We start from the raw sequence: 25,934 nt of genomic DNA, 5'->3' as shown, positions 1-25,934 counted from the left end.
ATGTAGGCCAGCAAAATGCTGGCCTACATTTCAAATAGTTGCAGCCGCTGAACTGATTGTGGCAAGAGAATGTTGCTGCTGCGATCAGTTTAGCGGCAGGGAACCTGTCCCCCCTGCGAAGACTACAGGCAGGAGGGATGCTCAGTCCCTCCTGCTGGAACCCCCAAAGCCGCCCCCCACCCCAGAATGTCTGCAGCAGGAGGGGTGTCCAATTCTTCCTGCCACCACCCCGCCACCACATCCACCAGAAACCCCTCACCCCCTAAGATCATCAGCAGGAAAGATGCCCAGTCTCTCCTGTCAGAACCCCCTAACACCCCCCCCCCCCAAAGATCATTGGCAGGAGGGATGCCGGTATGGAGGTATGGCAGTAGGGACTGGGTATCCCTTCTGCCGATAATCTTTGGGGGGATCCAGCAGGACAGACTGGGCATGCCTCTTGCTGATAGTCTTAAGGGGGGGGGGGGTTCCGGAAGGCGGGACTAAGCATTCCTCCTGTCATTGGATGTGGCAGCAGGGTGGCAGCAGGAGGAATTAGACACTCCCCTTGCCGCGAGTAGCTTAGTGGCAACCTGATTCTCTAACCGGTGCCTGTGACATGGTCACCGATTAGAGAATTGTGCTGTTAGGTGGGCTTAGGCCAGATGTGATTCTATATAGGATGCCCGTGTTTGATTCTCAAAAGCCGCTTAGGCAGCTTCTGAGACCTATGTGCCTGCCTCTAGAATAGCAGCATCTGGTTTAGGGAAGCTAAATAGACCATCACACAGGTGTCTTAAGTAGCCAGGTGGGAAGGCTAGTGAACCATAGAGGAGGAGCCTGGTCCATAAGCTACTCTAATTACAACATTTATGGTGGAAACTATGAGCCCTCCAAAACCCACCAAAACTCTACTTTACTGCCATATAGGTGCCAGCTGCAGCCATAAGGGCTATTGAGGTGGTAGACAGGTGGATAGTAGGTTTTGGGAGAGTTCTGGAGGACTCAGAATAGATCATAAGGGGTTATGGTGTGATGTATGTATGGCACCCTTTCAGTGAAGTTCACAGCAGTGCCCTCTAAGGTGCCCCACTGCTCTGTTGGCATGTCTATGTGGCTTGCCTATGTCTATGTTGGCATATCTATGTGTCTATGTTGGCTTGCCCCTCCCATGTCCAAATTGTTCTGATTTGGATGTTTCTGACTTGGACGGTTTTGTGGTTGAAAATGGGGTATAAAGTTAGACATCCCGGCAGTCTAGATGTTCTGGCAGCCAAGATATCCAAGTACACAATTTTCCAAAAATATACGAGTATATTTAGATGTCCAGTTCAAAAATGCCTGGTTTGTGGCTCTCGACTTTGGACATTGTACTAAATCAGACTTGGACATTGTGTTCAAAAATGGCCCTCCATGTATTGTAATTTGAATATTTTCTATTGCTGCAGTTATTTCTTTATCTATATTTGACTTATTTATTTACAGAAAGCTTGATATACTGCATATCCCATTTTAAAAATGGAGCAAAGCAGTTTACAAATTAAAAAACCCAAATAAGGGTTTTATGGATAAAAGTAGTAATGAAAAGTACTGAGAGAGAGACTTATTCCTGCTATACATCACCTTGAGTGAATTTCTTCAAATAGGCAGTTAATAAATACATAATAGCATGAGTGACTGCATCTTCTTATTATGATGCATGTACCATTTGAGTCTAACTCACTATGCATTTTTCTTATGGTACACACAGTAATGCTTTTCATTCTCATCTGTAGTTGCACCGAGGAACCACAATGTGTCAGGAGCTACACGTTACTGGCTTTATGAAAAGCAGAAGCAAGAGACATTTCCAGGCAATAAAATAACTGCAGGTACAGTTACCAGAGTAATATATGGCTTAAAAAGTCATTAATGGGCATTTATACAGTATGAAGGTAAGTTAATAAGAAGGTTATTATGTGATATATTAAAAAGTGCCAGTTTTATAAGGCAACATAGGTGCCCATGTGTGCTATAAAATAGACCTCTCCAATTACCCCTAGTAACACACACATTCTCTCACACAAATTTAGATCTGCTCCAAAGAAGGTATAAATGTATGCAGCCCTTCACCTAAGCTGTGGTAAGCACTAGCACATGTTTTTTTTATCCACAGCAGCGGAATGCCTGAGGGGCGAACAGTGTGCATGCCTGCTCTAATGAGCATAGCCATATTGCCGCCCACTAACTGTGATTAGTGCACAAGCCCTTACTGCCTGCAAAATAAGTGACTGTAAAAGGCATATGTGCTAATGTTTGTTAATGGCCACACACTAATGGCAGAATTAGCACTTGGCCATTAAATTGTAAAATGGAAAATCGGCCATTTTCCAGCTGTGGCAAAAAGTAGCTTCAGTATGAAAATTCTACAGGAGCAGAACTTTCTGGACTTGTCAAGAGACTTTTTATGCCTTTGAATGTCGCTATGTGCCCAGAGCTGAAAGGGGAGTATCTAGAGGAGTGGTTAGGGCAATATGTGGGCGGGATGGGTGCCGACCTAGATTTAGTCATCCTGCAGGGATAATCAAATGTTTTACTAGACATCCTGGACGAAACTTAAACGTTGCGAGTTAGACAATGTGAAAACAGGTATAAGTGCCAAAAAGGTATCCAAAGTGGCCAGATAACCACTGCAGAGACAAAGTATAGACCTCCACACACTCCCCCAATGTTCACTGACCCTCATCACACACCCATAAAGATCAGAATAAAAAAAGTCTCCAGAACATCAGCACCTGGTATAGGAAAGCCTAGTAGAGCTGCACACGGGTGTCTTAAATAGTCTAGGGGGTGGGCTAGTGAACCATAGAGAAGAGGACCCAGGCCCATAAGCCTCTCTAACCACTACATTTATGGAGAAACATGTGGCCCCTCCTCAAATCCTACTCTACTGCCATATAGGCTCTACCTGCAGCCATAAGGTCTATTGGGAGGCTCACCATATCTTATAAAGGAGTTCTGATGAGATGTTTATATGACATCCTTTTTGTGAAGTTCACAGTTTATTGAAAGCTTCTGTACCACTGCTAATGACTGGGGGAGTCAACTCAGAGCAGTTTATATGAGCTTTGTAATGTTGTTACAATACAGAGTTTGCGTTTCCTGGGATGGTTTCAATACAGATATTATTAAACCATAATCAATACATTATTAAAATCATAATCATTACTTGTGCTTTTGTAAAGGTGTTTATAATGCAGAGTTAGCGTTTTCTGAGTTGGTTCTCAATACAGCACTTTTAAACCAAAATCAATCCTCTTTCTTGTTTCTGCCTATAATATATAATCAGTCTACCTGCTTATGCATACCTACTTGTACATACCTATATAAAATATATTATACCTTCTTATACACACATATAAATATATACATATATATTTAGTATATATATATACATATATATTTAGTATATATATATATATATTTAGTATTGTGGACTATTCTCATTCTACTCCTATTTCAATTCACGATTAGTGTCAATATCTTGATCTAGGTTCATCTTGGAAGTACTTGTACTAACTTCCTAATAAATCTAGTTATCTGTGCTATGGAGAATACGTCAAGGAATTGTCTGGATGGGAACATCTGGAAGAAGTAAAAATGCAGTGGGCAAAACTGAAAGGAGTTATTATAAGGGTGACAAACATTTTTGTGAGGCAAGTAAGTAAAAGTAAGAGGAAAAGAAGGATGCCTTGGTTCTCAAAAGTAGTAGCTGAGAAAGAAAGGAATAAAAGGTCAGCTTTCATAAACTACAAAAGATTGCAGAAAGAGGAAGAGAAGCAAAAATATCTGGAAAAGTTAAGGAAGGCTGATGGAGTAGTCAGGAAAGCAAAGATACATAGAAGAAAAAAATAGAAAATAGAAAAAAATAAATTGGGGAGACAAGACTTTTTAAAATATATCAGTGATAGGAAGAAGTGCAGAAGTGAGACTCAAAAGTGAAGAGAAGGAATATGTAGAAGCTGCTAAAGAAAAGGCTGAATTGCTTAACAAATATTTCTGTTATGTGTTCACAGCTGAAGTGCTGGGAGTGGAACCGCAGAAGGCAAACGCGAATTGGGATGGAGGAGTGGTATACCCTGATCGATTTTCAGAGGGTTGTGTTTGTGAGGAGCTAACTAAATTAAAGGTAGATAAAGCGTTGAGGCCAGATGGTGTACATCCGAGGGTGCTGAAGGAACTTAGGGAAGTTCTGGTGACTCCATTGACTGACCTTTTCTATGCATCTCTAGAATTGGGAGTAGTTTTGGAGGACTGGAGAATGGCGGATGTAGTCCCTCTAAACAAAAATGGAAGTAAGGAAGAAGTAGGGAATTACAGGCCAATAAGTCTGACTTCTGTGGTAAGCAAATTAATGGAAACACTTTAAAAACAGAGAATGGTGAAGTTTCTGGAATCCGTTGGATTACAGGACCAGAGGCAACATGGATTCACTAGAGTTAGGCCTTGTCAGACAGATCTGATCAATCCAGAGAATTGGATAACATAAGAACATAAGAATTGCTGCTGCTGGGTTAGACCAGTGGTCCATCGTACGGCTGCCCCTGGTCAAAGACCAGTGCTCTAAAATGAGTCTAGCCTCACCTGTGTATGTCCCAGTTTAGCAGGAACTTGTCCATCTTAGTCTTGAAATCCTGGAGGGTGTTTTCCCCTACAACAGACTCTGGAAGACCATTCCAGCCCTCCACCACTCTCTGTGTGAAGAAGAACTTCCTTATGTTTGTACGGAATCTATCCCCTTTCAACTTTAGAGAGTGCCCTCTTGTTCTCCCTACCTTGGAGAGTGTGAACTGTCTGTCTTTATCTACTAAGTCTATTCTCTTCAGTATTTTGAATGTTTCTATCATGTCTCCTCTTTTCAAGGGAGAAGAGGCCCAGTTTCTCTAATCTTTTACTGTACGGCAACTCCTCCAGCCCTTAACCGTTTTAGTCGCTCTTCTCTGGACCCTTTCGAGTAGTACCGTGTCTTTCTTCATTTACGGCGACCAGTGCTGGATGCAGTACTCCAGGTGAGGACACACCATGGCCCAGTACAACGGCATGATAACCTTCTCTGATCTGGTCATGATCCCCTTCCTAGCATTCTGTTTGCCCTTTTTGCCGCCGCAGCACATTGTGCAGACGGCTTCATCAACTTGTCGATTAGAACTCCCAAGTCTCTTTCCTGGGAGGTTTCTCCAAGTACCGCCCCAGACATCCTGTATTCGTGCATGAGATTTTTGTTACCAACATGCATCACTTTGCACTTATCCATGTTGAACCTCATTTGCCATGTCGCTGCCCATTTCTGGAGCTTGATTATGTCTTTTTGTAGATCTTCACAATCTCCCTGTGTTTTCACTACTCTGAATAACTTTGTATCGTCCGCAAACTTAATCACCTCACTCATTGTACCAGTGTCCAGATCATTTATAAAGATGTTGAAGAGCACGGGTCCAAGCACTGAGCCCTGTGACACCCCGCTGGTGACACTCTTCCAGTCCGAGTATTGTCCATTTACCCCCACTCTCTGTTTCCTATGCACCAGCCAGTTTTTAATCCACATGAGTATTTCACCCTCGATTCCATGGTTCGCAATTTTCTGAAGTAGTCGTTCATGCGGAACCTTGTCGAAAGCCTTCTGAAAATCCAGATATACAATGTCAACCGGGTCGCCCTTGTCTATCTGCCTGTTTACTCCCTCAAAGAAGTGCAGCAAGTTCGTCAGGCAAGATCTGCCTTTACTGAAACCATGCTGGCTGGTCCTCATTAAACCATGTTCATCAAGGTGATCAATGATGCGGTCCTTTATCAGCGCCCCTACCATCTTTTCCAGTACCGAGGTCAGACTCACCGGTCTGTAGTTTCCCGGGTCTCCCCTCGAACCTTTTTTGAAGATCGGTGTAACATTTGCCACCTTCTAATCTTCTGGAATCTTTCCCGATTTGATCGACAGACTGGCTATTAGTTGAAGCAGTTTAGCTATAGTCCCTTTCAGTTCCTTGATGACTCTCGGATGGATGCCATCCAGTCCCGGGGATTTATCGCTCTTAAGTCTATCAATCTGCCTGCATACCTCTTCTAGACTGACCGTCAACCCTGTCATTTTCCCATCTTCGTTTCCTCCATATAGCCTGATGGGTTCCGGTATGTTGCGTAGGTCCTCTTCAGTAAATACAGACGCAAAAAATGTGTTCAGTTTGTCTGCAATTTCTTTGTCCTCCTTTATGCCATGGTCATCTAATGGTCCTACTGCTTCCTTCGCGGGTCGTTTCCCCCTTAATATATTGAAAGAATGGCTTGAAGTTTTTCGCTTCCTTGGCTATTTTTTCCTCGTAGTCTCTTTTAGCCCCTTTTATCGCCTTATGGCACCTGCATTGATGCTGTTTGTGCTTATTCCAGTTTTTGACCTTTTCCATTCCTTAAATGAAGTTTTCTTGTCTCTGATCGCTTTCTTCACCTCTACAGTGAGCCATGCTGGTTCTTTGTTCTTTTTCCTCTTGGATCCTTTGTTGAGACACGGTATATATAGAATGAGTGTGCTAGATGTGGTATACTTAGATTTTAGCAAAGTCTTTAATAGTGTTCCACATAGACATCTAATAAATAAACTGAGAGCCCTCAGGACTGGCTGGGTCAGGAACTGGTTGAGTGAAAGACAACAGAGGGTAATAGTTAATGGAGATCCCTCTGAGGAAAGGGATGTTAACAGTGGTATGCCTCAAGGTTCTGTTCTTGGGACTGTTCTTTTTAACATTTTTATAAGCAATATTTCTGAAGGGCTGTCAGGTAAGATTTGCTTCTTTGCAGATGATACCAAAATCTGCAATAGAGCAGACACCCCAGTTGGTGTGAATAACTCAAAGAAAGACCTAGCAAAGCTTGAAGAATGGTCTGAAATTTGGCAGCTAAAATTTAATGCTAAGAAATGCAAGGTCATGCATATGGGCTGCATAAACCCGAAGGAACGATACAGTTTAGGGGGTGAAGAACTTATCTACATGACAGAAGAGCGGGACTTGGGTGTGATTGTATGTGATGATAAGGTGGATAAACAGGTTGAAAAGGTGATGGCAAAAGCTAGAAGGATGCTAGGGTATATAGGAAGAAGTATGGCCAGTAGGAAAAAGGAGGTATTGATGCCCCTATATTAAGACTCTGGTGAGACTTCATTTAGAACATTGTGTACAATTCTGGAGACACCTTCAAAAAGATATAAAAAACATGGAGTCGGTCCAGAGGAAGCCTACTAAAATGGTGTGTGGTCTTCATCATAAGGTACATGGGGACAGATTTAAAGATCTCAATATGTATACTTTGGAGGAAAGGCGGGAGAAGGGAGATATGATAGAGACTTTAAATACCTACATGGTGTAAATGTGCATGAGTCATCTCTTTCATTTGAAAAGAAGTCCTGGAATGAGAGGGCATAGGATGAAGTTAAGAGGTGATAGGCTCAGGAGTAATCAGGAGGTGATAGACTCAGGAAATACTTTTGTACAGAAAGAGTGGTAGATGTGTGGAACAGTCTCTCAGAGGAAGTAATAGAGATTGAGATTGTGTCTGAATTCAAGAAGGCATGGGGTCAGAACATTGGATCTCTTCGAGAAAGGAAGAGATAATGGTTACTGCAGATGGGCAGACTAGATGGGTCATTTGGCCTTTATCTGCCTTCATTTTTCTATGATCCCCTGTCCCTACTGTGTTTATCCTATAGATGTTTCTAGTGGGGTCTAGCCAACTATCTCCTCTTTGTTGCATTATTGGGTAAAGTATTCTGTGCCTGATAGTGAAAAAATGTTGCTACTGATATTGAGAATCAGAATATTTTTATATAGTGACTTCCATAGATAAATATCCTACCTGTTTTATTAATGTGTGAATTTTCCAAATATACTTCAGCTTCCTTTCTATCCAAAACTGAAGTATTGTGAGTGTAGGAGAAAGCTCACTTCTTGCCCTAGTCCAGCCCCCAACTTCACTACCTTTTTGTCTACAAATTAAACCCTGATCACAAATATACTAAATAGAATCAGTCCCTGTCCCAGTCCATGATGGTAGTATAGGAACAATAAAAAGAAACGTGTGCTCATAAACAGTATATTGTGTAGAAAAACACTTACATAGAAATCTGTACTTTTTCTGTCTAGTATAAATATTGAATGAAATGTGTTATGAAAAGTGTGATTTCATGTAAATAGATATGATACAGACAGACATGTGAAAGCTGTACAACTAGAGGAAATAAATTGAGGTTGTGGGGAGTTGACATAAGTAACAAGGAGGGTGGTGGATGCTTGGAATGTCTTTCCAGGGAAGGTGGTGGAAATAAAAATAGTGACCCAAAAAACCTGCATGGGATAAGCATAAAAGAAAGAGCGTTTAAATGGGAATACAGGCAATAACCAGGCAGACTTCTATGGTTTGGGTCCCAAAAATGGCAAGTGCAGATCAAAATGAAGTACAGTGCTCCCCCGGTCATTCGCGGTTGGCGATTCGCGGTATTTTCCGACCATGAAAGACCGGACAGGAGAGGGCAGTCGGAGAGGCAGGAGAGAGCAGCTGGAGTGCTGGCGAGTGAAGGAAATCACTCACAGTATGCTCCAATTGTCTCTTCCTGCACTAAAGTTGAGCCTCACCAATCAATAGCTGCTTTGACATGCAGCTCCTGGGAGACAGGAAAGGGCAGCCGGAGAGGCAGGAGGGAGCAGCTGGAGTGCCGGCAAGTGAAGGAAATCACTCACAGTATGCTCCAATTGTCTCTTCCTGCACTAAAGTCAGGCCTCACCAATCAATAGCTGCTTTGACATGCAGCTTCTGATTGGTGAGGCCCGACTTTAGTGCAGGAAGAGGCAATTGGAGCACACTGTGAGTAATTTCCTTCACTCGCCGGCACTCCGGCTGCTCCCTCCTGCCTTTCCGGCTGCCCTTTCCTGTCTCCCCCACTAAAAACCATATTCACGGTTTTTCAACATTCGCAGGGATTCCTAGAATGGAATGTTTATTTTATATCACAACATGTCATATTGTATGAGTGCATCGCAGAGGGGAATGGGAAAACATTTTAAGGGTGATATTGTGTAAAGTTTTGTCAGCAACATTGTTGGAGTGCGTATTAACTGCCTCTATGTGGTTTGAATTGTGGCAAATCACCAACTGCCCTGTTTCGGCTGCCAACATTTGATCATTAAGGACTTTAAACTGCCAGGAGTAGCAGGTGCAGCTATGACTGTCTTATTGGGCAGACTGGAAGGACCATGGGGATCTTTATCTGCCATCATCTACTGTGCCATTATGTTACTGTGTATTGTGCATTTCAGATTATATGCATTAAAAATAAACCTCGAGTACTTTTTATCCACTAATGTTCAAAGAGTAAATACATGTAACAAATCTCAAACTGAAAGGGACAAGCTGAAAGTAAATTGCCAGAGGAACAGGGTCGCTTGCTACCATATCTTCACCCCCATGCTGCTGTTCTCATGCCTGCTGCTTGATTGATAACATCCTCTTCCACCGACATCATCATTTGATATATCATTACATTTTATATTTTAGTGCATGTGGTGAATATGTTTTTTTGTCAAAAGAAGGCTGAAAGCACACTGGGTATTAATACTGCAAAGTGTTTGCAGTGTCTTCGTAGAAGCATTTGCTAAATTCAACAAATTAAATAAATAAATAATCCTATGTACACCATGGTATGTTTCTTCCTCCATTTCATTCTCTCACCTAGAGGAATAGCATCCAGTGGATTTTAGGAAGCACTAACAAATTAAAACAAAAACAATAACAATATTATCTAGCAAATATTACACAAGGAGAAATAAATTTCCAAAGCAATCTATTCAGATAGACCATCAACTCTCCAATCTACTGATCATGACACCAGACTACAAAACTCTCAGAAGAGAAATAAAAAACCCTGCTATTCAAGAAATCCATCAAGACAAACTAACACCGCGGGAAGCATTTCAATTTCCCCAGATCCTACACCCTTCTAACTAAATTATCTATCTTGTAATGACCCTGATACACTCTCCAGATCCCACCAAAGTAACCCGCTCTACTTTGTAACTCTTTGGAAATGTCCAGGTAATGGCAGAATAAAAGTCACTAATGTAATGTAGTGTAAAAAGCATTTAAGCTATTTGAAAATTGTCTTCCACAATGCATCCAATTTCAGCTCCTTCAAGAGGAGGCTTTGCTGGGACTGATATGTTGGTAAAAGGAGTGAAATCACATATAAAAAGCATACATGTCAAACCTTGCTTTCCTAGGCAAAAAGCAAACTCCAGAAAAAAAAAGCAGGTGCAAAGTTCAAAGCAAACGACACACATTACAGTACCTAAGCTGCAAATTGTCCTCTCTCTCTCCCCAGTACTGGGGCTATCTGAGAATAAAAAGTCTCAATTTGAGGAATAAGAGATACAGTCAAACTTTGGATAGCGAGTAACGTGGTGTGCAAGTGTTTTCCAAGATCAGCAAAACATTTTATTAAATTTTAACTCGATAAACGAGCGTTATCTTGCAGTATGAACATAAGAACATAAGAGCTGCCGCTGCTGGGTCAGACCAGTGGTCCATCATGCCCAGCAGTTCGCTCACATGGCGGCCCTCTGGTCAAAGACTAGCACCCTAACTTAGACTAGCCCTATCAGTGTAAGTCCTTGTTCAGCAGGAACTTGTCTAACTTTGTCTTGAATACCTGGAAGGTGTTTTCCCCTATGACAGACTCCAGAAGAGCGTTCCAATTTTCTACCACTCTCTGGGTGAAGAAGAACTTCCTTATGTTCGTACAGAATCTATTCCCTTTCAATTTTAGAGAGTGCCCTCTTGTTCTCCCTACCTTGGAGAGGATAAACAACCTGTCCCTATCCACTAAGTCTATTCCCTTCAGTATCTTGAATGTTTCAATCATATCCCCTCTCAATCTCCTTTGTTTGAGAGAGAAAAGGCCCAGTTTCTCTAATCTTTCACTATACGGCAACTCCTCCAGCCCCTTAATCATCTTAGTCGCCCTTCTCTGGACCCTTTCAAGTAGCATCATGTCCTTCTTCATGTACGGCGACAAGTGCTGGACGCAGTACTCCAGTGAGGGCACACCATAGCCTGGCACAGAGGCATGATAACCTTCTCTGATCTATTCGTGATCTCCTTCTTAATCATTCTGTTCGCACATTGTACTGACGGCTTCATTGACTTGTCGATTTGAACTCCCAAGTCTCTTTCCTGGGAGGCCTCTCCAAGTACCACCCCAAACATCCTGTATTCGTGCATGAGATTTTTGTTACCGACATGCATCACTTTACACATATCCACGTTGAACCTCATCTATCATGTCGATGCCCATTCATCGAGCCTGATTATGTCACGTTGCAGATCTTTGCAATCCCCCTGTGTCTTCACTACTCTGAACAACTTCGTATCGTCTGCAAATTTAATCACCTCACTCGTCGTACCTATGTCCAGATCATTTATAAAGATGTTGAAAAGCACGGGTCCAAAAACTGAGCCCTGCAGCACCCCACTGGTGACATTCTTCCAGTCCGAGTATTGTCCATTTACCCCCACTCTCTGTTTCCTATGAGCACTTATACACGCATCACATCAAGTACACACAATATACGAGCGTCACATTGCATTGCTGAGCGCAGCTGAATGCACACTTGGGTAAACCCCTTAAATTGGGATACACTTGTAATGTTGGCCAATACCTTTTGACAACCTCACACACTTTGTGACTGTTGACCGAATATGGTAAAGTGCTCACAAGGGGGTTCCCCTGCCGAGATCGAGTTCAAGCGCGCACAACATACGCACATCTCATGCTGAGTGCGGCTGAACGTAATGAAAGCATCATGCCCAATTCACCAGCAGTTCAAGCGCGCTGTACATGTGCGCATATCTTTTGCACTGTATTTTATACAGTACAGTATTCTCGGTTGTGGAACGAATCGTTCGAGTTTCCATTATTTCCTATAGGGAAATTCACTTTGATATACGAGTGCTTTGGATTTGAGAATGACACAGGGACCATTTACCATGGTAAACCATGGTCACCGCAGTAAATACACATTAATAGAGGTATTTGCAACTGGTTTACTGCAGGAATGGGCACAAGACCTTTCACCACCTCGCGGGAATGGGGACAAGACCTTACACCGCCCTGTGGAAGTGGTGAAAAGTCTTGCTCCTGTGGTAAAAAAATTGCACCCATGTCAGACTCGGCATCTCCTCCCCAACTCCTTTTGGGAATATTTCACCTTCAGGAGCCAGCCATGCCACAGTGAAGACAGAAGGAACCCAAAACCAAAGCCTAAGACCAATGTGATTTGAAGAATAAAATTACCAGACAACAAAAGGTTGAAAAAAAATTTATTTTATATTTTGTAATTAGAATATTTCAGATTTGAAATATGTATCCTGCTAAAGCTGGTAGTAGACATAACTGGGAACCACAAAGCCCAGGCTGTACTTCTTTAGCTTCCAGCTGGCTTAGGGCTCTCTCGGACCAGGGGTCAGTTGCCCTAGTTGCTTTCCCCTAACACTATTCCTACCATGTGTGAATGAAGTATTCTGTTAGCTTGATTTTTCTATGTAGCATTCTGTAGTAATTTGGTTTGTTCAGTTTTCACAATAGTGGAGGGGATATTTGTGAAAGAGAGAGGATACAGGGGTTTTGTTGATCCTTGCTCTGTATTATTTGTGTTTATAAAATGACAATTGTACAGAATATTGTCTCTTTTTATACTTTAATAAAATAAGTTCAGTATAAAATCATAACTATTCGAGGCTTGTGCGGATGGGATCTGACAGTTTGTGGGGCGGGGAGAGGGACTAAGCTTGCGGGGACGGGCAGGGACAGGGACTGAGCTCACAGGGACGGGGACTGAGCTTGCTAGGATGGGGCAGGGACGGGGACGAGCTCACGAGGACAGGGCGGGAAAGGTAATACATTTTTTCCCCGTGTCATTCTCTACTTTGGATTATAAGCATGCTTCCGGAATGAATTATGCTCGCAAACCAAGCTTTGACTGTATTAGAAAGGAAAAGAGTGGAAAGGAGGAGATGGAGAAGTCCTGCTTTGCTTGCCATCGCTATAGTGCTAGTTTGTATTCAGCAATGTACAGAAGGGACAGTCTCGGTGTTCTGGAGTTCACAATCTAGTCAAGATACAGATAAGGTGAATGAATACATTTCACAAAGCCTATTATTATAGTAAATTAGTTAAACTCAACAATGTTATAATCAGTGACGACTGAATAAAGGAATGGAAAACAAAATAGTGTCCAAATAAGCATATAATAGAACAAGAATGAATGGAGCACTAGTGGTGTATATAACGTGATTTAAATCAAGGGAAAAAAGACCTCAAAATGCCCCTAAAATGTGATCAATAAAGTCACAAGTAATTCGGGGTTAGGTATCATCACCGGTCAAAAACCCTTGAAAAATTTTTTAAATATTTTTCTTGCTTTCGATTAATTTTTAGTGTTTTAAAATATTTTCTCTGTTTATATAAATTATTTTTTCTATTTATATAAATGTAGTGTATATCTGACATCAGGAAGACTTCCGTTCGGCTGTGTGCGGCTGCGGCAGGGCAGATCTTTGAGCAAAGTGGAAAACCTACTGGCAATTTACAAGCCTTTTTCATTACCCCTGAAGAAGCCCATCAGTGCGAAACGGACTGGGCCCCCGTTGGGTTATCAAAGATAAGTGCTTATTTGTATTCAAACATAAGCATGATGATCATTTTGGTATTGAACCAATAAGTTGCTGGTTATTTATATGCTCACTTGTTCAGAGAAGAAAAATACAAATATGAAACAGATATACACTACATTTATATAAATAGAAAAAATAATTTATATAAACAGAGAAAATATTTTAAAACACTAAAAATTAATCGAAAGCAAGAAAAATATTTAAAAAATTTTTCAAGGGTTTTTGACCGGTGATGATACCTAACCCCGAATTACTTGTGACTTTATTGATCACATTTTAGGGGTATTTTGAGGTCTTTTTTCCCTTGATTTAAATCACGTTATATACACCACTAGTGCTCCATTCATTCTTGTTCTATAATCAGTGACGAGCCAGGATTTAACATTCAAAAGTGCATTCAGATTCATATGAGTTTTGGCAGGAAACAAATGGAGGCACATGGAGAGCATGAATAATGCACTTAACTCAGATGAGCTGTTCCAGGCAGAGTTAGTAAGCCGGAAACAGAAAAATTGGGGGTTGGTAATGGAAGAGGTCAACAGTTCAGAGGTGGATAACATAACATATATATTTATATACCGCAAAAGCCTTTTGGTTCAAGACGGTTTACAAAAAGAAAAACTGAAGGGAGGCAGTGCACTACAACATACAAGGGAATATTAAAAATTATATGGAACTCATAGAACATATAGAGCAGTGGTCTCAAACTCAAACCTTTTTAAGGGCCACATTTTGGATTTGTAGGTACTTGGAGGGCCTCAGAAAAAATAGTTAATGTCTTTAATAAGAGTCTTTACTAATGTCTTTAATAAGAGTCTTTAATAAGAGTTAATGTCTTTAAAAAGAGTTTTTACCTCAAGCAAAATTGTCATTTCTTTAATGACAATTTTGCATGAGGTAAAAACTCTTTTTAGTTTATAAATCTTTCCTTTTGGATAAGTCATAATAATAATATTGTAATTTATAGCTAAAGTGACATATGATCAAGAAACTGTTTTATTTTACTTTTGTGATTATGATAAACCTACCGAGGGCCTCAAAATAGTACCTAGCGGGCCGCATGTGGCCCCTGGGCCACGAGTTTGAGACCACTGATATAGAGGGAGATTTTGCAGAGTTGTATGGGGGTGGGGGGAATCAGCAGGGCTGTGGAGTCGGTAGATAAACCTTTCGACTCTGACTCCTCGGTTTCTGGTACCCAAGACTCCAACTCCAGGTATCCCAAATTGTCTCTGACTCCAACTCCGACTCCACAGCCCTGGGAATCAGGGGATAAGGCAGAGACTCAGAATATAGAGGCCCTTTTACTAAGGCACGCTAATCGATTTAGCGTGCGCTAAATCGGTTAGCGTGCCTTAGTAAAAGGGCCCCATAGTTCCTGCTAGAGAACAGTTCTGGAATCTTACTGTTAATGGACTCTAGTGGTAGATGCTCAGATGCGAGGAATATTTCCAGAGGAAAAAATACTGGAAATCAAGTCCAAAAACTCAAAAAAAAAAGCAACCCCAAATACATCATCATCCAAACAGGAGCACATGCATTCAACAACCAGAAAGCAATAAAATGACCTGGCATCCCTTACAGCAAATTGATTCCCATCAGCAAAGATTAGAAGAGAAGATGAGAAAAACATTATTTCAAACATCAAGTTGCAGGAGTGTTTTCGGATACCCATTTTATGCAATACCTTCCATCAGGACATCAAACTACTACTACTATTACTATTTATCACATATATAGCGCTAAAAGGCATTCGTAGCGCTGTACAATTTGACATCTAATAGACAGTTCTTGCTTGGAAGAGCTTACAGTCTAACCTGGACAGACAGACATGACATGCAGAACCCAAGGTGAGAGAAGTTAGGAGTTGAAAGCAGTCTCCAAGAGGTGTGATTTTAACTTGGCCTTGAACACCGCCAGAGACAGAGCCTGCTGCAAGGATTCGGGCAGTTTGTTCCAAGCATATGGCCCAGCAAGAAAGAAGGGACGGAGTCTGGAGTTCGCAGAGGAGTAGAAGGGCACAGAAAGGAGGGAATTACCAGCTCCCGGGGGAAGGGGAGCATAAGGGGAGGTAAGTGAAGAGAGATAGTGAGGGGCAGCTGAGTGAATACATTTGTAGGTCAGTAAGAGGAGTTTGCAATTTTCTCAGGACTTTTGGATAATTTATTTTTTAAAACCCTTCAACTAATACAAAATGCAGTGGCAAGACATATTGTACAAATCGAGATTCAATCAAGTCACACCACTACTAATAGATTTATACTGACTCCCAGTTGACGTAGGTCAAATTCAAATTATGCAGTTTAATTTTTAAGATCCTCAATAAATATAAAAGTTCACAAAGTAGATTCTATATAAAAATAATCAAAAAGCTCCTAGATAACAATATAGTAACAGAGCACATGGATAAGGGTTTTGGTAGTGTGCTCAGAGAGGAAGGGTTGGATTTTGATAATTTTATAGAGGAAGATATGGCAGGTATCTGGGCAGTGAAGGAGAGAGAGAGAGGAGTCAATGGTGATCCTGAGATTGCAAGCAGACAAAACAGGGAGGATGAGAGTGTTGTCCACAGAGACAGAAAACGGGGGAAGCAAGGAAATGGGTTTAGGTGGGAAGATGAGCAGCTCTGTTTTAGTCATATTCAGTTTTAGATGGCAGTGAGACATCCAGGCAGCAACATTGGACAGGGGAAGACTCTGGTCTGGGTTTCAGTGGAGATATCTGGTGTGGAGAGGTAGATCTGGGAGTCGTCAGCATAGAGATGATACTGGAGGCCATGGGAGGAGATCAGCGATCCAAGTCAGCAAGTGTAAATTGAGAAAAGAAGTGGTCCCAGGACAAAGCCTTGAGGTACACAGGAAGGCTGAAGGTGCGATGGGAGCGATAGGAAGAAAACCAGGAGAGAGCAGAGCCCTGGAATCCCAGTGAGGACAGCATATCATAAGAACATAAGAATTGCCATCTCCGGATCAGACCCTGGGTCCATCAAGTCCGGTGATCCGCACACGCTGGAGGCCTCGCCAGGTGTACCCTGGCATAGTTTTAGTCCCCATATCACTGTATGCTTCTCAAGGGAGATGTGCATCTAATTTACCCTTACCCGTATCACTCTATGCCACTCTTAAGGAGATGTGCATCTAGTTTTCCCTTAAATCCTAGAACGGTGGATTCTGCAGTGATCAACAGTATCAAAGGCAGTAAATACATCAAGAAGGATGAGGATAGAGTAGAGGCCTTTTGAAACTTTAGTAAGGGCAGTATCCATAGAGTGCAGCAGGCGAAAGCCTGACTAAAGAGGATCTAAGGCCACTTTTGTTGCGGCTTTAATAACACGGTCCCCCATGTTTCTCTTCCTGTCGTAGGAACTTTGTAATACACATATACTTATTCACAACACAAGTTTCCAATTTTTCATGTTAGTTATTTAGGACCTAGGCCACTGTTAAGGTTATTAACAGTAATGGAAGTAAAACCCGGATGTCTCAATCCATCCTCCTTTTTTTGGAGTCATATGGTAACCCTAGTCCTTCCCTAAGTTAAGTATATGAGCCATTCCAAGCAAGGTTACTTCATCCAGTATTTCTGATCTGAAAGTGCCAGAAATTACTGCTTTCAGTTCTACTCGGTTTCTGAAAGGGCACTTTCGAATGGCATTTCAGCCTTAGCAGTGGGCTATCATTAAGTAGGACAGTGAATATTTTAATGCCTAAATTGTCCATATAAACAATCTACTGTAACAGCAAGACCCCCACACATTCAATTACCTAATGCACTTCCATCTGCCTGGATTTGAAATAATTGTTTTGCTTAGATCTTGTGATGCAGTTGTAATCATAATAATCCTCAATACCCAATACGGTCTACACATAATGATATACAATCTTTTCTTTATGCTAAACAACAGAAATAATACATTGAGACCCCCAAGTCTCTGTTGGAGTACCAGTTCCTACTTATTGTTACCAGAGTGGCCTGTAGGTGGTCAAATTCGTTTTGCGTCAAATCTCTGTTTATGAGCAATACATTGAAGGTGAGAGTATTTCAGATATCATACGGCAATGGGAAAAAGAAATCGTCTGCTGAATTTCTTTCATATACCTTGTTGCTATAATTTTTGCTTCTAAGCCTGATTTATCTCTTCTGCACACTGCTGTGAGGCTAAGTACCTTTCTCTTTTTTCTCAAATAAAAATACAGGCTTGGAGAAAAAGAAAATGAAGGTTTAGAATTCCCAGCTGCCTGATTTCTACTCTGTATGTTCATTTTTGTTCTATAATGATCAAATTGAAAGGAATGTGTCAAGCAGTAAATGGCTGAACATGTCTTCAGGATAGACACGAGCCTTATCAATGAAAATTAGATCATTCAAAAGAAAATCATATTGTGTAAAGAAAAAAAAAATGGAAAAGAAAAACCAAAATGTAGAAACTGCCTGAAATGATAGCATATAATTGGAAATGATATGTTGCATGGCAACCACAGAACTACTGGTATACAGGATATTGTAAGACAGAAGTTTGCATCAATGAAATAAAGTTCTAGATGTGGCAAAAGATTCTTAAATACTCATAGATCTAGGGCTCCTTTTCCAAAGGTGCGCTAGCGGTTTTAGAGCGTGCTTAGCGCACGCTAAAATGCCGCGTGCGCTAGCCGCTACTGCCTCATTTTAAGCAGGCGATAATTTTTCAGCTAGCGCGCGCTAATCTTGAGCGTGCGCTAAAAAGGAGCCCTTAGTCTGCCTTTTCCTAAAAGTGTATTATTTTAATTACACTCCACAGTCTTATTAACCAGTTTAAGCTAAGGTTCTCAGAAACTATTTTTAAAATTATTTGTCTTATACCATATATACTCGAATATAAACCAGGATTTTTGGGTGTCATTGTTAACAATACAATGAAACTTTCTGGCCAATGTGCGGCGGTGGTAGCAGCCAAAAAAGCAAACAAAATGTTAGGAATTATTTATAAATGGATGGTTAACAAGACTAGAAATGTTATAATGCCTCTGTATTGCTCCATGGTGCGACCTCACCTTGAATACTGCGATCAATTCTGGTCATCTTATCTCTTTCCTTGAGTACCGCAATCAATTTTGGTCATCTTATCTCAAGAAAGATATAGCAGCACTAGAAAAGGTTCAAAGCAGAACAACCAAGATAATAAAGGGGATGGAACTCCTCTCGTATGAGGAAAGGCTAAAATGTTTAGAGCTCTTCAGCTTGGAAAAGAGATAGCTGAAGGGAGATATGATTGAAGTCTACAAAATCATGAGTGGTGCAGAGCAGGTACAAGTGGATTGATTTTTTACTCTTTCAAAAATTACAAAGACTAGGGGACACGATGAATTTACAGGGAGATACTTTTAAAACCAATAGGAGGAAATTTTTTTTTCGCTCAGAGCATAGTTAAGCTTTGGAACGCGTTGCCAGAGGTTATGGTAAGAGTGGTCAACATAGCTGGTTTTAAGAAAGGTTTGGACAATTTCCTGGAGGAAAAGTCCATAGTCTGTTATTGAGAAAGACGTGGGGGAAGCCATTGCCTGCCCTGGATCGATAGCATGGAATGTTGCTACTATTGGGTTTCTGCCAGGAACTAGTGACCTGGATTGGCCACCGTGATGACGGACTATGGAGCTAGATGGACTATTGGTCTGATCAAGTAAGACTATTCTTATGTTTTTACCTTATATTTATTGGAATGTTCATTAGTTGATTCCTACAGTACCTAATTTTTAATAGAATATTCATTCATATTATAATTCATAAAAACACCTGGGGTTAAATATCATCACTGCAAATCCATTAGAAACATAGAAGATGAAACATAGAAGATGATGGCAGAAAAGGGCCATAGCCCATCAAGTCTGCTCACTCTAACAACCCCACCCCCTTGAATTTACCCCCCTAGAGATCCCACATGTGTATCCCATCTACATTTTTACCCCCCTAGAGATCCCACATGTGTATCCCATTTCCTTTTAAAATCCGGCACGCTGCTGGCCTGAATCACCTGAAGTGGAAATTCATTCCAACGATCGACCACCCTTTCGATGAAGAAGAACTTCCTGGTGTCGCCATGAAATTTCCCACCCCTGATTTTCAGCGGATGTCCTCTTGTGGCCGAGGGACCTTTAAAAAAGAAGATATCATCCTCCACCTCAATACGGCCGGTGATATATTTAAATGTCTCTATCATGTCTCCTCTCTCTCTACGTTCTTCGAGTGAGTATAGCTGCAATTTATTCAGCCTTTCCTCATACGGGAGGTCTTTGAGTCCCGAGACCATCCTGGTGGCCATTCTTTGAACCGACTCAACTCTCAGCACATCTTTTTGGTAATGTGGCCTCCAGAATTGTATACAATATTCCAGATGAGGCCTCACCATGGATCTGTACAACGGCATTATAACTTCGGACTTCCGGCTGATAAAGCTTCTTCGGATACAACCCATCATTTGTCTTGCCTTTGATGAAGCCTTCTCCACTTGATTGGCAGTCTTCATGTCTTCGCTAATGATCACCCCCAAATCACGTTCCGCCTTGGTCCTAACTAAGGTTTCACCATTAAGTGTGTAAGTTTTGCATGGATTCCTGCTGCCGAGGTGCATGACCTTACATTTTCTAGCATTGAAGTTTAGCTGCCAAGTCCAGGACCAGTGTTCCAATAGAAGTAGGTCCTGCGTTATACTGTTTGGTAAAGTGTTCTCACTTACTATGTTGCATAGTTTGGCGTCATCGGCGAATAATGTGATTTTACCCTGAAGCCCCTGAGTCAGATCTCCCACAAATATGTTGAAGAGGATCGGGCCCAAGACCGAGCCCTGCGGCACTCCACTGATCACCTCTGACTTTTTTGAAGGGGCACCATTCACCACCACTCTCTGAAGTCTACCGTTTAGCCAATCACTGACCCATGTAGTTAATGTCTCTTCCAGTCCCATTGATTTCATCTTGTTCAATAGTCTGCGGTGCGGGACGCTATCAAAAGCTTTACTAAAGTCCAAGTAAATGATGTCTAGGGACTCACCCACATCCAGTTTCCTTGTTATCCAGTCAAAGAAACTAATTAGATTGGATTGGCAGGACCTGCCCTTGGTAAATCCATGTTGGCGGGGATCCTGTAGATTCTTCTCGTCCAGGATCGTATCTAATTTATGCTTAATTAGTGTTTCCATGAGGTTACTCACTATGGATGTGAGACTCACCGGTCTGTAATTCTCAGCCTCTGTCCTGCAGCCCTTTTTGTGGAGTGGGATTACATTGGCTGTTTTCCAGTCCAAGGGGACTCTTCCCGCCCTCAAGGAAAGATTGAAGAGCACAGACAACGGCTCAGCCAAGACATCACACAGCTCTCTAAGCACCCTGGGGTGTAGATTGTCCGGTCCCATGGCTTTGTTCACTTTGAGTCTTGATAGTTCGCAGTAGACGCTGCTGGGTGTAAACTCGAAATTCCAGAACGGGTCATCGGAGCTTTGCCTTGCTTGCAGCTGTGGACCGGACCCTGGCGCCTCGCAGGTAAAGACTGAGCAGAAGTATTCATTTAGTAGTTCGGCTTTATCGGAATCTGATTCTGCATAAGTCCCGTCTGCTTTCCTAAGGCGTACTATCCTATTTGTGTTTCTTTTCCTATTACTGATGTACCTGAAGAAGGATTTATCCCCTTTCTTAATGCCCTTTGCTAGATTCTCTTCTATTCAAAGCTTGGCCTCTCTGACTGCCGTTTTGACAGCTTTGGACCTGGCCAGATAGTCTTCTTTTACTGCTCCTCTTCCTGAGTGTTTGTAGGAAACAAATGCTTTTTTCTTTTTCTTAACAAGGTCCGAGATTTCTATAGTGAACCACTGGGGTCTGTTATTCCTCTGTCGTTTGCTTACTGTTTTTATATAGCGAATAGCGATTATGGCTCATGAGTCGTTGTGTTTGTTAGACAAAAAAAAATCAGAAAGGGAGACCCAATGATCCACAGTAAAAACAAGCAGAGTGGCGCCACTTTCAGGTTTGTATGCTAAAAGACAAATACATTGTTTTGTTCACATTTTTATCTTTGTACCCTACATCATCTGGACCCCTGAGGAAGGCAGTCTCGCCGAAACACGGACTGTGTAGGGTTCATCAGGACAATCATATGTGCATTACTAATTCAGACTTTTATTTGTATTTTTATTGTGAAGAGCGAATAAAATCATCTTTCAGGACATCCACATCCACAGTCTGTTGTTTTTATCATTGTATTTGTTAGCATTTATGTGGGATATTAATATTTACATGATAATACAAATGATAATATGAATACTGCATTAGTCTACAAAAATGAGATACTGCAGGATACAACATTAAATACATTTAAATAAAAATAATGTAAATGAATATTAAAAAGTGAATAATGTTTATTCACACATGAAGTGGTTCAAACTTCATTTTAATATTTTTTTTATTCAGTATTTAAAGTATTTTTTTAATATGAAATGTTTTTACTTTAAAATATTGTTTGCTACAGAAAATAAATCCCATTTGATAAAATGGTAAAAGGAATGGAACACCTCCCTTATGAAGAAAGGCTTGGAAAAAATGTGACTGAGCAGGGATAATACGTATATGTTTATAAAATCACAAATGATATGGAATGGTTAAATTGGAAATGATTGTTTAATACAGGGGTGTCAAATGTCAGTCTTCGAAGGCCGCAATCCAGTCAGATTTTCAGGATTTCCCCAATCAATATGCATGAGATCTATTAGCATACAATGAAAGCAGTGCATGCAAATAGATCTCATACATATTCATTGGGGAAATCCTGAAAACCCGACTGGATTGCGGCCCTCGAGGACCGACATTTGACACCCCTGGTTTAATGTTTTGAACAACTTGAAATTAATGACTGCTAGACTGAAAACAAATTGTTGAAATTATTTTTCCTCTCAGTGCATAATAGATCTGTTGAATGTGTTCCTAGAAGATGTGTTCAAGGAAAGTAACATAGCAGGATTCAAACGAGGCTTAGGCAAGTTCATGAAGGAAAAGTCCATAAAAATTATTGGCCAGCTAGACATGGGAGAGCCATTGCTCAGATCAGGGGTGTCAAATGTTGGTCCTCGAGTGCCACAATCCAGTCAGTTTTTCAGGATTTCCCCCAATTAATATGTATGAGATCTATTTGCATACAATGGAAACAGAACATGCAAATCAATCCCACGCATATTCATTGTGGAAATCTTGAAAACCTGATTGGGTTGTGGCCCTTGAGAACCATGGTGGCCCACTCTGGCTTGTGTTCTTATGTTCTTAGTGAGATATGGGAGAATGTGAGGGCTGGAGAAAGGGTAAGAGGGAAAGTTGGTAAGAAGGCAATAGGTAAAAAAAAGGAGACTAAGGATTCCAAAATAAATGTGAAAAAGTTGCAAAAATGGAGAGATGAAGAGATTATGATGAGAAGTCATGAAAAGTGTGTGGGGGTAGGAGATGACTAGGGAGAGATATGACCAAAACAAAAAGGAATAATAGTCTCTGGATGTCACAGAAACCGTTGATCAAAAATTTTTTTTATTGAGATCAATTTGTCCAAATATAAAACATCAACATTGAATGTTTGAAGTTCTAGAAATACCAATTGCTCATAAAAATGGCAACAAATAATGTCAGAATGGAAATGTGTCTAGAACCCAACACAGTCTGTGTTTCTGTGTTTTTAGCCTTCTTTAGAGGTCCTTAAAAGAAAGAGAGGTATGATCCAGCTTAACAGGAAACAAACTGAGTGTGTTCTTTGCTTTGCTCTGTTGTCTAAAGTTATCTTTGCAATTAAAGCCTAATGCAATTGAGGACACTGAGTTGCCTGGTGCCAGTGAAGACCCCTTGTCAGTGGAATGGTATAACTACTTCTAGATATAAGTTGGTGCAAGTGTCATAGTACCTAGCAGGGTTTCCAAATAACTTCATGCAACCAAGGGATTCAACAAGAAAAGCTGTGCTTCTCCTTTTGACATTGAAGTATTCTGATGCTTTTGATGTCAGTGCGTTCAGTCCAACACCATTATGTTCACTATTCACCTGCAGTGAACCCAATGGACGTTTCCACACTTGAGCGCCATTTTCAACTCAATATCCTTTCTCCACAGTTTATTTCATCTGTGTCAGGCTGTGCGATTGCTCCCGAAGGACGCCAGTTCCTCAGAAACGGAGCTCTGTGGAGCAAGTGATTCCACAGCACACCATTGAAAACAATGTCAGCTTTGTTAAGATAAGTGCACTTCATTGTTTAATAACTCTGTACCTTTATATAACAGGGATGTCAATAGAAGAATGGACGCTAAATTATGAACATTATAAGAAACAATAAAAACTGAGAGATACTGGATTTATTGATTTTTTTTCATGTTTGTGTTTGATTAATTGCACTCTGAAAGGTCCAAGGATGTTTCGCAAATGATTACCTGTTTGGGTAACACATAACCAACATCTCTTGGAACAGGAAAGTCCTTTGTATGAGTTGTGAATACTCTCTTCACTATACTTTATGAATATTGAGTTCAGTATAATTATTTTGTAGCATGGATCCTGAAGAACGGTATTTTTCAGCAAATTTTAGAAATAACTTTATTGTCAGTAGAGATAGAAAAGACAGACATTAGCAGTTTGTTGAATGTGTGTAGAAAATGAGAGGTTGGAATCAAAGACTATTCTGAGGTTGCGAGCAGAGGAGACTGGAACGATAACAATATTATTTACAGAGATGGAGAATGGAGGAACAGGAGCAGGGTTTAGGAGGAAAGAGGAGCAACCCAGTCTTGGGCATGTTTAGTTTCAGATGATGAAAGGACATCCATGCAGCAATGTCAGCCAAACAGGCAGAGACTTTTTCTTGGATTTTTAGGTGAAATTTTGGGTGTAGAGAGGTAGATTTGGAAGTTATCAGCATATAGACAATACTGGAAACCATGGGAGGAGATCAGGGCACTGAGGGAAGAGGTATAGAGAGAAAAAAGAAGAGGTCTAAGACAGAACTCTGGGGTATGCCAACCGCTAGTAGGGTAGTAGCAGAAGAGGACCCCAAAACACATACACTGTGTGCAACTCTGGAGACCACACCTTCAAAACGATGTAAAAAGGATGGAGTCGGTCCAGAGGGCTGATACAAAATTAGTTAGTGGTCTTTGTCATAAATTAGAAACCTTAAAATGTATACTCTGAAAGAAAGATAGGAGAGAGGGGATATGATAGAGATGTTTAAATATCTCCGTGTACAGGAAGTGAGTCTTTTTCAAATGAAGGAAAACTCCAGAAGGAGAGGGTATAGGATGAAGTTAAGAGGTGATAGGCTCAAGAGTAATCTAAGAAAATACTTCTTTACAGAAAGGTGATAGATGGGTGGAATAGTCTCCCTATAGAGGTGGTGGAGACAAAGGTTGTGTCTGAATTCAAGAAAAAAATGGACTAGCATGTGGGATCTCTTAGGGAAAGGAGGAGACAGTGGATGCTGTGAATGGGCAGATTGGATGAGCCATTTGGTCTTTATCCACCGTCATGTTTCTCTATTTCTATTGCAGGGTAATAATTAAAACCCTTCCCATGGAAAACTGCTGCTTTATCTGAAGAAATGGACTTTGGTTACTGCCCACCCTAAATGCAGTTAAAAGTACACAATTTTTGCTATGTGTGTGAGTTTACCTTTGGAATTCTAGAGGTATTCCTAAGAAGAGGATAGGTAGAGAAGATAAAACAACCATGATAAAACAACAAAACACAGCCCTAAGACTTATTTACTCGCTGAAGAAATACGACCACATTACAGAGGCATACCGCAACTCACACTGGCTCCCAATACAAGTGAGAGTACTCTTCAAATTCTACTGCCTACTATTTAAAGCCATATACAGAGACAGCCAACTGGAACAACCAACTAAACCAATTCACCTCAACCAGACACAGGAGAACTCACGCACCATTCACGCACTCTCCAACCAAAAACGTCAAATGAAAAAAGCTGTATGACAACCTCCTAGCCACTCGAGCAACAAAACTGGACCACCAACTCTCCAATCTACTGATCTCGACCACAGACTACAAAACCTTCAAAAAAGAAACAAAAACCCTACTATTCAAAAACATATAAAACCAAACTAACACAACTAGATCTACCTCAAGCATCACCTACAATCCTCTCCAATCCTTAGCAACTTAGAAAATGTCCAGACAACTCTTTATGTACTTCTAAAT

The 25,934-nt window shown here is 41.0% G+C and overlaps 1 long non-coding RNA gene across 1 annotated transcript; it reads left to right on the top strand.

Moving 5' to 3' along the window:
- The first annotated feature begins 1,750 nt into the window (after nucleotides 1-1,750).
- On the top strand, nucleotides 1,751-24,489 carry LOC117355174. Its single transcript, XR_004538317.1, has 3 exons — nucleotides 1,751-1,850; nucleotides 4,035-4,147; nucleotides 23,837-24,489. It is a non-coding gene; the product is annotated as an uncharacterized LOC117355174 (long non-coding RNA).
- The last annotated feature ends 1,445 nt before the right edge of the window (nucleotides 24,490-25,934 follow it).

Source organism: Geotrypetes seraphini, chromosome 2, assembly GCF_902459505.1.
Source record: "Geotrypetes seraphini chromosome 2, aGeoSer1.1, whole genome shotgun sequence".
Lineage (NCBI taxonomy): Eukaryota > Metazoa > Chordata > Amphibia > Gymnophiona > Dermophiidae > Geotrypetes > Geotrypetes seraphini.
This window is presented reverse-complemented; position numbering and strand designations above follow the sequence as displayed.